General features: G+C 37.0%; 1 protein-coding gene across 1 annotated transcript in view; it reads right to left on the minus strand.

Annotated features, from left to right (window-relative positions):
- The window catches only part of LOC124132782 (diencephalon/mesencephalon homeobox protein 1-A-like), a 34,916-nt gene extending 18,071 nt beyond the window's left edge, over positions 1 to 16,845 (minus strand). The window contains exon 1 of the mRNA XM_046496905.2: positions 16,704 to 16,845. The gene's annotated coding sequence lies outside the window, so the exon portion shown is untranslated. The remainder of the gene's footprint in view (positions 1 to 16,703) is intronic.
- Between the last annotated feature and the right edge of the window lie 1,363 nt (positions 16,846 to 18,208).

The following is an 18,208-nucleotide window of genomic DNA, read 5'->3' on the forward strand; positions in this document are numbered from 1 at the left end:
ATATAACGTCAACGCCAGAGAATAACCAGTCTCGATTATCTGCCGAAACAGATTCCATTGGGGTAAAGGGAAAATTAGTGATGACAATTATATGAATGAGTCACAGAATGTAACTAAATCATGAAATGCCTACCAGACATAATGATCACAACGATGTTTTACCTTTTTATTCAACAATTTCCCCAACACTTTAATACAAAATGTTATCGAAACAACTGTTCAAACAAATACATCTGTAAATTACAGTATAAATTACACTTGTTTATTTTCAATCTTTTCAGAAAGGCAATAGGTATGTCATACTTCATCATTACATTTTTCCTTTATCTGTAACCGCAATATATCTCGACGATAACGATGTACGACATTGTTGTGTCCATCTTATCGCACAACAGCCCGGTGTTAAAGTAACCACTGGATGTGGCTAAGCTACAGGAAGCCTATAAGTAATGTCATCTTGATTTAGCCGGTGCTGGTCATGTAATCCGCGGAGTGAGACCTCATTATCATTGATCACAAACACCATTATGGGCACGTATGAAATATTTAAAAAATATGATACACTTTTTTTTCAATGAGTGGTATTTGTTAATAATCCGGAACGTTTGCTATGAGGGTACGAACCATGTTACCATCCTCCAAAGCATACTATTTGTAAATAAACGCAGAAAAATGCAAAATAAAGCATACAACCATGTTTGATAGTGACTAAAAATGAAACAAACAAGAAATGATTATTCGATGGAGATGTAATTGATACGGGTATCAGTATCAAGTTTGCATTGTTTCGGCGGCTGTTTGCAGCCTTGTAACTGTTTGTTATAACGTTTGTAAAGTTTTAGTCAAATCTTATTTCCAAGTATATACTTTCATTGCCAAGTAGTTTATATTGTACGCATAATTCAAAAGGGATTTGCTATATCCATCTGCAAGAAAGTGCATTATTCACGAGTACCCATTTTAATTACTGATCACTAATGACCGGCCTCTCCTTCACAGCAGACCGAGTGTCACGGACGCACATGCAATTAGCCAAGCACTGTTTCAATAATAGGGATCTCGACAACTGTCATGGTCATACTATACTATTCAGAATTTCGTTTTTCTGCTCCTATTAGTGTCGCTTTCGTCCCCGTCGGCTTGACCACGACCTCTCCTCCCTCTCACCCGCCTGCCGGTCACTCGTCGCCCCTCCCCGCCACGCCATATCTCCCCCTCCCTAGGCCAAGCCCTGCTTGTCCCTGGTGTCCGCATGTTCCGCACCCCTGTTAGTTCTGCCTAAGCATGACTCCTAAATGGTGCGAAAGGTTTCCTTCAAGGTGTCACAAACAAAAACAAATATTAATTCATGTTTTCATGGCGCCAGGGGCTGGCCCAGGACTGAAAGCGTCGCTGCTCGACACGAGAGGAAAACAAAGCCCTCAGTGGCAGGTAAACAGTGACTGTTGACTGTAGCTATTCCCCCGGGACTGCCTGCACCTTCCACAGTAACTAAATGTGCCATACAAGGATTTTGACGGCGTAATCTGTATGAAATGACTCAAGTCCCCTAACAACGACCGACTTCGAAGTTGTTTGTAAAATGGTTTGAACGCCAGCGCTGCCCGTACTACGAAAATCGCCATGCCGTAAGCTTTGCAAATTCCGGCAAATCCCGCATCCGTGCGGCTGGCGGTACATTGACTGCGCCGCGCTCAGCCAAGAAGTAATATGTGCAAATTTACAGTTAAAAGATCGCAAAACAACGCTAAGTTGGACAATGAGAAAGGCAAATTTACATAGGGATTGTTCTACGACTAAGAAAATTCGATGCTATCCTAGCTTAGCGGCATTTCGGGCAACTTAGGGTTTTGTCCGAGAATAATAGGAAATGACAAGGGATTTAGTGTGTTAAAAACCGACAACTGCACGTTACGAGGCAACCCTTGACCACCACACCTGCTAAAGGCACAGGCAATCCAAGTCGCATGCATACAATAAACGGCTACAGGTTGGTGTTTAATATTTGTAGGAACTTGGAGATGGGGCAGCGCTTGTTTTTTTAAGCGTGTCCAATTTTTTAGGACGCGCGTGAATAAAGATGACTTGTATTTCCATTACCACGAGATTAAGAAGATGTTCATGGTATGTTGGATGGAATTATCTGCATGGAGGAATGGAACCAGGTGAAGGCTTTGGGGGTTAGTGCGTCTGAACTTACAGTCACAAAGCAAAACGTCTGGCGTTAAGACCTTAAGAAACTGTATCAATAAATGCATTCATGTATGTACGTGCATGTAGGCACTTATACTTACATACTTTTACCTTGATCTTAATCTTGGGTTCGATTTTATCTGAGGATGAATTACAATAGCAAAGCAAGAGTACACACAAGATACACAGAGCCGAAGGAGGACCTATACATCCCAATATGTATTGGTGTGCACCTATCAATACATACATATACTGATGTAATCTTAATCTCGGGCTAGAATGCATCACATGCAGACATTACCATCGCAAAGAGCACAGCCAGGGTCTTCAAAGCTGAAGGAACATATACATCCAAATATGTACCTGCATGTAGCCACTTGACAAATACATATCGTCTGATGTAATCGTTATCTGAGGTAAATGTTTATCAGATGTTCAACGTACAATTACACAGCACGAGTACACCCAGGAGGTGAAGGACCTATACATCCAAATATGTATTATTGTGCATATATTAATACATACAGTTGGTGATGTTATCTTAATTTGGGGTGAAATCACATCTACAGAACTGAAGAACCTATCAATGCATGCTATGTAGTTGAAGGACTTATATATGCATCCTACAGAACTAAAGGACCGATATGTTAATACACGTATTTCTATATGTATGTGCATGTTATCACGTATTCAGTTCATACATTTCATGGACATCTTTATATCAGTTCCTGGTTTCTTTCTATCTGTTCGTTCCGTCAGTCGTTTCACAGACTGAATAACCCGAGACAACTTATATGGGCCTATTTTACGCAGTCAGGTTATGGTTTAATGGAAAGGTAAACATCCAATCTGAAATCTCCGTTTTTCACCTGGGTGTTTAGTTCCAGAAGATGGATACCATGTTACTCTTTTCGCGAACATGCCATCCCTGATTTTCAGTGATCCATTCACATCATTTTCACCGCTATTTTGCTTTTGACGCCCAATAGAATGTTTCGGCATAAAAGTGAGACCGATTATTCTCTGGCGTTGATGTTTTGTATTAGGCTGCCGTGCACAATAAAAGTACATACCCATCTTTGATTATGGTTAATTATGAAACAAACAAGAAGTGTTCATTCGAAGGTGATGTACTTGATGCGGGTTTCACCGTTGTGTTTTCGAAGTTTGCACTATTTCAGCGACTGTTTCCAGCCTAGCGATATGTTCATGATGTTTGTAAATCTTAGTTCCAGTGTATACTATTTTTTGCCCGGCAGTTTATATCGATTTGTTTAAGAACCAATATGTTAATATTAAATGCCTCCATTCAAAAGTATGTTAGTCTCAAAAACATCTTCTCACATCGCTTGCTGTGTAACATAAATGTGATTTTAGAATATTAATTTAGACGTGCTTAAGTGTTTGTGTGAACGTTATGTTGTCTTATAGGCCACGTAGAGCTGAAAACGAATAAATATGATTGTTACCTTAACCCGAGAAAATGCGAAATTATCCTCCAGGACCCACTTGCACAAAGCGATTTTAGCGCTAAGACTATTGTAAGCATATGCTAAAGAATGGGAGTTACGATCATCTTATCGCTAAGATCGCTTTGTGCAAGTGGACCCAGGTTTACTGTCTTCTGATGACAATAATAGTTTCAGATGGCATTTTAGGATCAAACTTGTGTTCCATCCTAGTTTCTATTACGTGCATACGATTTTACATAATTACTTCAGCTCAAGTCCTCTTTGTATCATACAATATCCTTCAAAATGTCGACTTGGATGCGTGAGTTACCCCACCATTGGTTCTGTAGGTAACTGCAACATTAGTCATCAGTCGTGGGCCATGTGAGTGTATCCCAAGTGACCATACTGTCTTCTCTGAAGAAGTTGGTTTCAAGGCTGTGCAATTGAAAATCTTCCGATGTACACAAACATCCATCCCTCGCACGTCGACATGGATATAGATAAGTTGAAGATATGTAATAATATTGTTGGAAACTAACCTGTTTTATCGAATGACGTTGCTTTGAAATCATGTCATTGAAAAATACAAGTACACCGCTTGGTGAATTAACAGTGTGTAGCCCAACCATCGTTGAACATTGATTCCATTTTGGAATTCCAGCTGTTTTTGCCGGTTTTCCGTCTCAAATTTCAGATTCTTATCGGATCTCCTTCGGGACAGAATCACTATTGTTCACATGCTGTCCCGAGATGAGACATTTTTTCAAATACAAACGGAAAAGAGAAAAAAAGTAAAACTGAAAACAAACATTCTTAAAGAAGTGATATACATTCGACATACCTAAGCAAAATAAGTATTTAAATATATGATTATGAGAAATGTTTGAATGCACCAATTCACAATCTACCTGCGAAACGAAAATGAACTTTATTTCACTCCGATTAGAAGAATAATTATAATTATCTGATTAATATAGGCGACAAAACTCTTTCCATGATCATAAGGAATCTCTGCTGAAAGCACAGACCATTGTACGATTCCGAATATATCATAAACGAATGTTACAAATTACGATGCACGAAAACTTTTATTAAAATCAGAACATCCGTCATTAGCAAACAGTCGATGGTCCGTATATAAATATTAAGCGCGTCGTCAATAGAGAAGGAACTAAACAGACAATAAACTTAACAGAAAGTGAACCAAAAAAAATATGAGATTTGCCAATTATCAAGTACCAATTCAAGGAGCCTCTTCAAAACATCAGCGACCCTGGCCTTGAACCATGACCCTAGCCTGGTATTTTGATATCACTACTCTCAAGTGCAACCGTATTAGTTCATCTCCACTCGACGGTGACAGAGGATCAATCCCAGTGCAATGATCCCGAGTAACAAATACCAGTAACTGGACAAGCGCATAATACGGAGTAATGTCCCTTGTATGTGACGTTCACGTTAGATATCCCGTGGAGGGGGTGATTCCTCAGTGAGGAACATAAGTGAGGTCTCAATGTTTTCATTCTTTTGTCATTCTAAAAGCTCTTCAAAGGGCAAGGACACAGCTTATGTAAGCTTACATAATCGTGGAAGGTATATTGATCAAGTGTGAAGGTATTAGGTTTGTGTGTTTGTTTGTTGTGTAACGCTGCACGAAATATGCCAGCTATATGATGGCGGTCTGTAAATAATCGTGTCTGCGCCAGACAATCCAGTGTTTGACAACACCAGTATCGCTCTATGTCTTTGGGATACAATGAACCAAGTCAGCGAGCCTGACCATCCGATCCCGTTAGTCTTGCTACAAGCATGTGTTAATAACCCGGATCTTCTCAGGGGAGGTAATTTATTATGCTCTGTAAAAGTATCCGTTATATATATTATTATTAAGTGCTTAGGTAAAGCATGAATCAAAATGTCTGATATATTTTAAAAAGTTTAAAAACCCACACAAGTCAATGAGTATGATATCTACTCTGTATATTAATTTTCGTGTTTCATTTAAACCGACCGCAAATCTCTTATACTTGAACGAAAGTGATCTTGAAAATATTGTGGATAAATGAACATTGCCCTGAATCGAGTTACCTCCCTTGGTTTCAGTTATTAGGAAATACGATTATTGGTATAAAATTACCCGGAATCTATTGTAAAACACATTGGATTCAACCGTCCTCATCGAGTCCGGTTAGCCAACTTTGTCTATATTCTGTTCTGTTTATTGAGTTCTGGACGACGTGTGTCTGTATTGAGTAGTGTGTGTCTGCATTGTGTACTACTTGACTGTTATGTAATGAGTGATTGTGTTATTGTCTACTTGACTGTTATGTACTGCGTGATTGTGTTATTGTCTACTTGACTGTTTTTTGTATCACGTGACTGCATTATGTACTTCTTGACTGTATTGTGTACTACGTGATTGTGTTATGTACTACTTGACTGTATTGTGTACTATGTGATTGTGTTATGTACTACTTGACTGTATTGTGTACTACGTGATTGTGTTATGTACTACTTGACTGTATTGTGTACTACGTGATTGTGTTATGTACTACTTGACTTTATTGTGTACTACGTGAATGTGTTATGTACTACTTGACTGTATTGTGTACTACGTGATTGTGTTATGTACTACTTGACTGTATTGTGTTCTGCGTGATTGTATTATGTACTACTTGACTGTTTTGTGTACTGCTTGATTGTTTATTGTGCTAGGCGACTGTATTATGTATTGCGTGATTATGTTAAGTACTTCTTGACTGTATTGTGTACTACGTGTTTGTGTTATCTACTTCTTGACTGTATTGTGGACTACGTGATTGTGTTATGTACTACTTGACTGTTCTGTGTGCTACTAATTGTGTTATGTACTTCTTGACTGTATTGTTTTCTACGTGACTTGTGTACAACGTGATTGTATTTTGTACTACGTGTATGTATTCTGTACTAAAGTGATTGTGTTATGTACTACTTGACTGTTTTGTGTTCTGCGTGATTGTGTCATGTACTGCTTGATTGTTGCGAACTACGTGGTGGTGTATTGTACTAGGTGACTGTATTGTGTACTGCGTGATTGTGTTATGTACTGCTTGATTGTTTTGTGTTCTGCGTGATTGTGTTATGTACTACTTGAGTTTATTGTGTACTATGTGAATGTGTTATGTACTAGGTGACTTTTGTGTTCTGTGTGATTGTGTTATGTACTACTTGACTGTTTTGTGTTCTGCGTGATTGTATTATGTACTACTTGACTGTTTTGTGTACTGCTTGGTTGTGTATTGTGCTAGGCGACTGTATTATGTACTGCGTGATTATGTTATGTACTGCTTGATTGTTTTGTGTTCTCCGTGATTGTGTTATGTACTACTTGACTGTTCTGTGTGCTACTTATTGTGTTATGTACTTCTTGACTGTATTGTTTTCTACGTGACTAGTGTTCTACGTGATTGTATTATGTACTACGTGTATGTATTCTGTACTAAAGTGATTGTGTTATGTACTACTTGACTTTATTGTGTACTACGTGATTGTGATATGTACTTTTTGACTGTTGTGTACTACATGATTGTGCTATGTACTTCTTGACAGTATTTTGTACTACGTGACTTGCGTACTATGTGATTATATTATGTACTACGTGTATGTATTCTGTACTACATGATTGTGTTATGTACTTCTTGACTTTATTATGTTCTACGTGATTGTGTGATGTACGACGTGACTATTGTGTACGATGTTATTGTATACGTGACTGCATTGTGTACTACGTGTCAGTATTGTGTACTGCGTGATTTTGTTATCATGTACTACTTGATTGTACTATGTGACTATTGTGTACAGTAAACTACGTTTATAACGAACACGCTTATAACGAACTGACGCATATAACGAACTTACTTTTTTGCCACGACTATTTGCTGTAGTTATGTTGTTTATATGCTTATAACGAACTACGGTTGTAACGAACTAAATTAGTGGTCCATTTGAGTTCGTTATAACCGTAGTTTACTGTACTTGGCTGTAATCTGTACTATATGACTATTGTGTACTACGTGCCTGCATTGTGTACTACGTGACTGTATTATGTCCTATGTGGCTGTTTTGTGTACTACGTGACTGTATTGTGTACTACATATCTGTATTGTGTTCTACGTGTGTATACCATGTCAACATATGTACGTGTCGGTATAGGGTACTGACGCATTGTGTATTACATGCCCTATGTACTGCTTATGTATGTTCCGTATAACATCTCTGTATTCTCCATGACTCGAGTGTATTTGTATTCCTTTCTGTACTCTGTACAACTCTGTATAACATCCTCCCCTGTCACCAGAGCTAGCAGTGTACAAGGCACTGAACGCTGCCGCCATTTAACGTATGAAAGACACCAACAGCAATTTCAAGATTAGAATGATCGTATCCCCAATAAATTAAATATATGTTAAGCTTACATGATAGTTAAGCATCAACATCAAGACAGCGTAATTGTTTCATTGCTGCAAGCGTATGCGACATGCATATTTAAACAAGTTTGCCATGAAGTGATTCAATGAAACCGGAAGTGACACATGAAATAAATGTCATCTCGAAAACGTATACATAAAGACATCTATGACGCCAGATGTTCGCGAAGTGGATGAGCAGCCTAGCAAGGAAGGTTTAAGTAAAGCTACATTTGTCCCTTGTGGATTCAATACTTACTGTTCCGAATTATTATGATAACATTGCAACATTAACAGAGGTTAAAACGTTAAAAGCGTAAAACTTGACACTCAAAATAAAACCTGTCCGAAAGTCATTGTTAAGAATAGGCTTTGTGTTGAGAAGTCATAAATCTACACATGTTTATGTGCATACATTAATGTCAGGCTGTGGTCATTGTAGTCAAACAGATTTTGAAAAAATATGTACTTTGCACTTTTACTGTCGTATATAACGGATTTATATGCAAATTTCATATGCTATTAAAACAAGCTGAGGTATTTTAACAAACAGAGGAACAATTAAATTGTATAATATATATGTGATGTACATATTTAGTGTAGTGATGTGTATTATCCAAGTTGCTTTTTCATACAAACTGTGTGAGTGCTGGGTGCAGCCGGTGGAACAGGAGAAGCTAACCACTTTCGCGAACACTTGGTAATATCACTGATTTTCAGTGATCCATTCATATAATCTTTACGCCCAATTCTGTTTCGGCGGATAATCGATACTGTTTTTGTCTTTGGTGTCGAATTTTTATATTAGATAAAGCTATTACTTTGACAATTACTACGATATACCCGGAATGAATGATATGTCAGGAGAGAGTAAAATTCGGAAAAGAGAACAAATGATACGATGGTCTTTTATGTATTCGGGTCATGATGACAAATATGTCATTATATAGGAAAATCAAAAGCACATATTGATGACAGGATGTGTTGGCATATGTGACTTCTTAGTATATCAGAATGTGAAAACAAATGCCTGAGCAATATGAGCTACGTAAAAAAATAAACAAAATACCCAAAATTCAATATTGATATGAATAAATTTACTTTTCATTATTTGACTACAAGAGAGAATGTTAAGTTATTATCGCAAACGCAAGCATATTCATACTGAGGTCCGCAGTGGGACTTCCGTATTGACTAACTCCACAGTAGTCTATGGAGGAGGCTACCCAGAACCGGGTGGTCAGGTACAGTGGCTTGGTTGATTGCTTGTCATTGCAGCCTGATGGCGCGGGACATTGTCTCAATCACTGGATTGTCTGTCCCAAACGCGCTTATTTAAAGACCACCACCATATAGCTGGGATATTGCTGAGCGTGGCATTAAACAACTGTCAAACAAATATTCAAATAAAGTTGAAATGTATGTAAAATAATGTTTCGGAGAATTATTTTATCATTGCTTATCGATGTTTTTATGTTGTATTAGTATATAGTCGGATATAGTCGGAATCGTACAATGTAATCATTACTGGAGATTTCTTATGATTAAGGAAATGCAGGGATCATGATCACTTCAGCTTACAGTATCACGTCAAAACTCGATTAACCCCAAGTTTCAGTATATTATGTTTATCGTTGTTAGTATCACCAACGTTACAAACGCACTAAATGGATCATTTGAACTATGTGTTTGCTTGAATTGCAGTGTCCAACCACATGTGAGTGAGCTTGTGTATGAGTTGATGTATGAGCGAGTGAGTGAGTGACGCAGCGGTTAGATGATTGAGTGGGCCAGTGAGTGGTGTGTATGAGTGAGTGAGTGTGCGTGCGCCTTCAGCAACATTCCAGCAATGAGTAGGTGGATCAGTGTGTGAGTGCATATATAGATTGGGGATGGGGAATGGGTGTATTGGTGAGTGGGTAACCGAGCATTGCAAGCAACACTCCAGCAATATCCCCAGAAGAAGCAGGACACCAGAAGAAGAATGATAAGTTTTCAATGATAGGCAGAAAAGCGTAAGGCCTCGCAAAGGTCAATATTGTCTATGCATTCAGATACTATAGAGCGTATCTGGACAACATCGGATTGTTAATGTCAAACCAAAAGTATATAAGGATTCACCCGAAACCATAATGTTACATTGTCTTAAACAACGTATCAAGCTGATCGAGTTCGGGATAAGCAGGTTTCACTTTAACCGTGTTTGAGGTAACGCCAATAACACTGTTTTGCTCATTCTAGTAATACTTACATGATAGTTTTGGTCTTTTCCATTTAGGTACAAATGCTACACAAAGACATGCCATGCAGCTGGTTTTCTGTTAAGTCCCCTTCGATTCGCAGATCACCCAGTGTGGTACTATATATTCACGAGATTTTGACATTGGACCCAAACAGTGAGTGCCTCGCCCTAATATGCCTAATCCTGTTTACACATCACTAGAATCCGTCTGACGGATTTTGTGTACGCTCTCGTAAAACAAAGCAGGGTATCCATGCAGTGACGGTTTGGGGCAATTTGACGCCATATTAGTAGTTTTACCGTCAGCTAAACGCTAAGAGAAAGCCAGACCACTTGTCGACAATGAAAGGAAAACACTTGTCTTAACATTGGGTTCTAAGTGGCCCCCGTCCCCAATACTAGTTGACATTACAGATGATATCATTCCGTGGTTGGCAAGCTCTTACTCTATGCGGTATTCATAATATTAGCTCGAGAATAATAAAGGGAAATGAGACAACGGGGGAAATCAATATAAACGTCATATTTCTCATGTTTCTCACAATTTGGCGGAGTTTGTATGAATCAATATTTAAATAAAGAAGACGATGAATCTGGCATATCACTGTCAGATATTCTGACCTGTTGAACAATTTGTGTTTGGGATAATTATGAGACGATAATAGTATTTTATGACTCGCACTATCGGGTGTTATGTAGCCTTGAAAAGGTTTGGCAGATAGCACTCAACGTATTAATTAATGACATGTTTCCGTGTAAATGAGAACGTGATGATATGTAGTTTAGCGATCATTGCGATCATAACAAGTTGTTGCACAGTAAAAGTGTAAATATTGGTGCAATAATGTATGAGCGGAGACCAGCTGTGCTGTGTGTCGCAGGTTCTCATTATTGTAAAAGAAACAATTTTCAGTGATGTATCACGAAGATGATAATCCCATTCCATTTCCATATAGACATAGAACTGTCACACGATATTTATCATATACATCGGTTTAGTTCAAACCCCGCTAATATGGACATAGTCTGCACAGAACCTATAGTTATCGCCACAGTTCAAAGTTCCCATGACTCGTTTATCTGGATTAGTATCAATGCAGATTCACCATTTCACGGGGATCCAGTTTAACGGGGTTTCGGTGTAGTTTGAAGTACGATACGATCGTCGACAAGAATCCAAAGTGCTGCAACACGACAAGTTGATTTTTACACGAACCAACGCATGTGATATTTAATTGTGGAGTTAAAAAATCAGTCAAACATTCACGAACGCTACCTACTCAATTCATAACAAGTAAACCCAGTTTGATATATTCATTGGTAATGGATCTTGAACAAAATATGTTAGGGTTCAAGTCCTTGGTCTAAATCAGGTGATTGTTTACGAATATCCTGGTAAGTCCAACTCTACCCCCATCGTCTTTTGAAGTCTTAAAGAAAATATTTAAATACATAGGAATACTTTTTACCTAAGAATAAAATCCCTTTAAATAAACATTCCTATACCATTAACTTAACCCACGAGTAAATACGTGATATTCTAATCCTTCCAAAGAGGCTTTAGGTAGGGTAAAAAACATTATGTGCCGGAGTAATTGAAGATAGGATTATTCAATAAATTTGAAAATTATCCCATGAAAGCTCTTTCTGCTCATGAATATTTCATGCTATTTCTACAGGAGAGGTCCCGATTAGACTTCACGCATCCTTTCTGATCCTAAGATTAGTTTTAAGTTGGAGAGTTTTAATTAATGCGTAACCTTATATACCATAATAATGGCTGCTTATGTTGAGATGATCCGGGTCCATTCCAAGAGGAGATAAGCAGAAGTCTGACCAGCGACGGTAGGTGGCGACGTGTCTACACATGCGCATTAACATCCAAGTCACTGTAATGATATGACTGGTGCTTGCACCAGAGCTCTATTTACATAACAAAAGATGATATCCATTACCTAAAGTTTGATTAATTCAAGTTTTGTTTTACATAACTATAAACAAAAATCTTAAAGTTCCGAGTGCAAAACAATGAACCAAATTTATTGATACTATGTCGCCATTAGGTTAGTGAAAATGAATATAAGGCTAAACATCAATGCCAAATTTCGATGTCAATAATTATGAATATAGCAATTAACAGTTAATTTTATAAATGGTGCTTGTCGATGATACACGGCTTTAACAATCTTCCAGGCAAGAGAAGCATACACACGTTTGATAGTGGCTAAAAATGAAACAAATTAGAGATGGTTATTGGATGGTGAGGTATTTCATACGGATATCACCTTTGCGTTTTGGACCTCAAGTTTGCTGTCTTTCGGCGACTGTATTCAGCCAAGTAACGTTTTGATGCCGTTTGTATTTTTGGGGGGATATCCAATTTTCAAGCTTAACCCTACTTTTCCGGAAATTTATATCCTAATCAGAGCGAAATAAATCTAATTTTCGTTTTGCACATATTTTGTGAATTGGTGAATTCAATCTCTTCTCTTAATCACTTGCAGAACGAATCCCTTGTTTTGTACATAATCATTTACTTATTGGGAAACTTTCAAACATGTACTTCACACTTATTCAAATATAGGCATCATTATTCGGCAAGGGCATGACATCACAAGGTACGGTTTATCAACGGCGTCAAACAAATATTTCCTGCAAACACAAGGGTTTTGCTTGATCATTAAAATCACCGTTAAATTTTATGCGACGCACGAGTTATATTATGTAGAGGAAAAATGTGGTATTTTTTCGATTTACTATACATTTACAGGAATTATCAGAGAGCAATAGATGGGCATATAAAACCCTTTGCCCACGAAATTAATTATCATCAATTTTATCACCAACATATTGCATTATCATTGCCCGTCATTCATATGTGGGATATCTCCACGTTGATTGATCCAAATTCCCATCTTGCATCTAAGTAGCCATCACGGAATTCGCACCAGTGACAATTTGATTTTACCACCGAGTGTTCCCATATAGGAAAATGGTTAACATGGGTCACTGTATGTTTAACGCGCACGAGTAAAAATGATTTCACAAGGTGTTTACAAAGTTTATTCCAAGTATGAAAATATATTAATTATCCATGCACGAAGTGTTGAATAAGGAATCTTCAAAATGATACGAAAAACAAATTTGAAAGATACATAATGTCCGTGCCTGTCGAATCACTATGTATAGATATGGTGATATCCATCCACATATATTCGGTTGTGTTGTTTAAATACTATTGGATATGTATTTACTGACATTTATTGTACATCTATGTGTCGCAGTTTCATGACGGATGTTGCATGTTTGAAATAAGGACAGTAATTTTATCATTAAATTGTCATCTTTGCCAGCCTCTCTCTAATTACAAATATCATTTTGTTTGATTTGGTTTTTCTTAGTTTCGTGTGTCCAACATAGTTTCAAATAAACCTGTGCCGAATTCATCAGATCATCAGGTTTTTTGTTTTGAAAATATATATACTTAAGTTATCCACCCCTTACTGTTGAGCTAAAATGAATAATAAACCTATAATGTATTAAACCATCCTTATAGTTACATTTGAACGAATCAGTGACAACGTAAACCGGACAATTCATGTTTACTATTCTTTCTATTACTTGTTTCATGTTACTTTCATCATGGAAATCAATGTAATGACACACTGTTGATGTATACCCATGTGCATTTCTTTAAATTATGGTAACATTTTGTACTGGATTCTATGACAAGATTATGATGATACATGAGGTATATTAACTACAACTATGGATATAAAAATAACACATACAACTTGTGCCACAAAATGATAATTTCGAACGTTTTTGATTCTTGCAAAAGCGTCAAGACGACACAATAAAAATGACATAACCGTACATACTGCTTATTGGTACCATTGTTATCTGTGATGTCATATTAGATTGTATATATTATTATTATTATTATTATTATTATTATTATTGGAGAATTTATTGGAGAACGAAAACAGGTATTTTATATAAATTGACAACTTATAGTCAAATTGCACAAGGAAAAGGGTATCCAACAGCGTTAAAGTAGTTTATTTTTAAGAAAGTATTGTGTTTAAGTATATGGAAATTAAGTAGTAGTGAAACCAACATCTCCCAGTTTTAAATCGAAATGAAATCACCTGATTTGATTTGTCCAAAAGTTTTAATGTTATCTACTTTCTGAAATACGGGAACTGTTCGTCAGTCGGTTTATCTTGACGTGGTGTCATCAATATTGCTAAAACCGATTTTAATACATTTTCTAAGGTAGCGATACAATTAAAAAAAATACCTAATTAAGGAAGGAGTTGGAATCGCGTGCAACACGTGCATATTTCTCATGTTAAGTGTTAAAATAAATTTGAATAGATAAAAAAAGATAACAAATCTTCCTCTAATTCCTATTTGGATTATATCCATCAGTAAATCAATATATTCCCTGATCTCAGCGTTCTGTGAACCCTCCATGGAAAGTTTTGCTAAATGGTTTTAACTTACATTTCTTTTACAAGTGGACATTTGCAAAACCTTGCTTATGAACCACGTGTACCTTATGATGTTTGTGAAAGTCAAAGGTTATTGTTTGTTAATTAGATTAATATTTGTAGTCTTGGTTCATGACACAAACACTCACGTCAAGCAGAGGATAAACATGCCAAACATTGTCAACTTATTTACATTTTACATAACTTACGTTTGTTAACGCAGCTTTGTACACAAGAAAACATGAATGTGTTATGCATCAAATAAATTACTATGAGGTGCAAATCCTTTTTCTACTTTTCATAAATGGGAACTGCAGTTCTTATATAATCATCATCTAAAGTTGTGAACAGTCAATATTGGATGCATTGGGTATACCAACCAACAACTTTTACAAACAACCATAGATATTTCAATTTTGAATTTTGTGTGAAAATACACGAGAGTTGTCATCATTAGGGATTATGTATAATTACAAACACACACACACACACACACACACACACACACACACACACACACACACACACACACACACACACACACACTCACACTCACACATATATATATATATATCTATATCTATATCTATATATACATATATATTTATATATATCTATATATTTATATACATACATACATACGCACACATTCCTTTTAAAAAAAGGCCGTTAAGTTGATGTAAGTAAAACATCAGAAAGCATTAGGAGCATGCAATAAACACTGGGTTGCTTATGTTGCAGCGCCTGTTAAACATGCTCTAAAGAATGTAATAATGGATAGATAAACCTATGGCTATTTTGACGCGGTAACAAGCAAGGATGATACATTTGAATATCAAAGAAAAAGACAATGCATTCATATATTAGCGTCATATATCATACCAATATATCATGAAAATGTATATGAAACTGACGGGTAATGGTCACCCCGCTACAGTTGCTATAGTTAAAGTTTCAACGATTACATAGTACAGGTAGTAACCGGGTGTATGGAAGACATATACGAACTTAAGTATCTTGATGAATATCTTACGTTGCTTTATGACAGTGTCACAGGGGAAATATGTACTTGTCAGACATCTTATCAGAGAATGAGTTCAATATCACCCACGGAACACTGGTATACGATATACTTCATTTTCTACTCAAATGTACCTTTAAAGCAGTGTATGTGACTGAGTATGAACGGCAATATACAAAAGGGGAATAACTGGAACAAACACAGCTTCTGTCGTCTATAATTAATGCACAGATCAATTAAGTTCTAAATAGGTCCTGGGTCGCGAATTGTGTAAATTGTTGATAAAAACTAACTGAACCATGTTCTCATTCTTATTGGCCTCATGTCAAGTGTCAAGTGTACTTCAGTCTTGACAACCATGTGAATAATTCTTTGAAACAAGCTGTTTGAATATTTCAGTGCTTTTTTTAATATGGACGACTTGTGTACCATCTCTCTATAAAACATAATCATGCATGGAGGTTCTCTAAATTTTATAGAAGGATTATGTACAATGGTGTTACACATAAGAGACTGGTACACCTAGATACAGACATCAAGAGCATCAGATACAATGCTGAACCTTTATTCATACATGAGCAGATATGTAATTTAAGTGCTCACCACATACTTAATAAGCAAAACAATCACTATGATGACTAGACAGGTGTGTATTCCTATACGTACATTAAGATCAATGGTATATCACTTGTAACATTGATCCTCGACATATAATATCATTTTAAGAGTATTTTCAGATAAAAGCTATCAATCCAAATGCCACCGTTAATACTATCGGCGGCTTCCCATATAGGGTTTTACCTCATAACTGCTTTGATCATAGAATAATAGCTGTGGAAATTAACAACATACCTGTGGTATTTAGGGTTGACAGTTGATCTTGTTTCAAAAGGATTCTTCCGTGGATTGTTGCAGGCCGACTTGTAACTTCTCTAATCTCTTACAACTCGATACTACCTCTTCAGGTTAGAGGGAGTGTAAAGCGAGGTGTCACTTCTCGAAAACCTAAAGCGCACGCTTCAAGTTTTCAACAACGCTGCGCATGCGCACATCCAGGCTTATGCATAAGACGAGGGCAACTATAACTTCAAACTTTTCGCTGCGATTGTGTCTGTTTCGAGACTGTGTATTCGAAGATTCGTCGGTACAAACTAATTCAATTAAAGACAAGGCTTGTCCATCTAACCCCGTCCAGTAATCGTGGTCAAGTGCCTTTCTGTCCAAACCTCTATATTAGTTTAAATGTCCCCCTTCCTCCCACCCACACGAGAGCCACAAAGGGGGTGTCATTGACTCCCATGTTAGTTTACCCTCAGTCAGCTGATGGTTTAATGTCGTCAAACGGTTCTTAGCTCGAAGGCCTAGTCAGCTTTCTGAGTTGGATGGAATGTTTTGTTTCTAGTTAATCTGCTTGCTGTCCTGTCGAGTGACTAAATCATATTATTGTACGTTGTGTGCAATGGCTGTTAGTTGAATCAACACAACTGCCACCTCTCTTAAACAAGACTTTTTACATCGTCCGCTCCCGTTTATTAGCCTAATATTGGCCCTCGTCTCTTCGCTTCGCTTTTGTCAGTGGAATGCAAGACGAAAACAACGCAAGGTGAACAAATAAAGATCGGTTAAGGAATTTTTAGGCTACTTGTGTGGTTTTAATCCAGTTTAACGCTGAATACAATTTGGGGAATCTTTATTCGTTCTGTCAATTGAGGAACGATATATGCAATCATAACAATTGTGAAGTTTTTTTCGATTCTTGAGTCGAGGAATTAAACGTTTCTGGCACCTGTTCATTTTCATAAATACATTTTACATCATAATTCCCAAAGGGGACGATTTTGGGACAGGGTCACAGGGTCACATTTTGTCCTGCATTTCAGAATCGTCCGTTCTACATTGTATACACCTTGAAACTTGATATACTACATTTTGAACATTAGCTTTTTAGAACAATCTGATTGTGTCATCTTTGTGTGAATCAATCTACTCTACATTTAACGTGCTATGCTTCTGCTGTTATGTGAGATGATGTACAATCTCTTATTTTGATTTGATAATGTGTTTATGAACATCTGGTATCATCACTGTTTCATGGTGATTCATAAACACATGATGATGAGACAGTCGGAATCGTTTTAGCAGAGATTTCTTGTGACCATGGAAAGGGTTTTCGTCGCATTTACTAATTCATATTAAAACCATTTGATTTGATTACATGCTGACCTTAAAAAAATATTTAAAATACTTTACTTGAAATAATCGACTAGAAATATAACTGACATGCTAAGTTCGAATCTCAACCGTTTGTATTCCCACGTGAATCGATGAGCAATACGAGACGAGACAAAAAAGAAAGG

The sequence above is a fragment of the Haliotis rufescens genome, unplaced genomic scaffold (assembly GCF_023055435.1).
Source record: "Haliotis rufescens isolate VD_foot unplaced genomic scaffold, xgHalRufe1.0.p SCAF_11, whole genome shotgun sequence".
NCBI classification, from domain to species: Eukaryota; Metazoa; Mollusca; class Gastropoda; order Lepetellida; family Haliotidae; genus Haliotis; species Haliotis rufescens.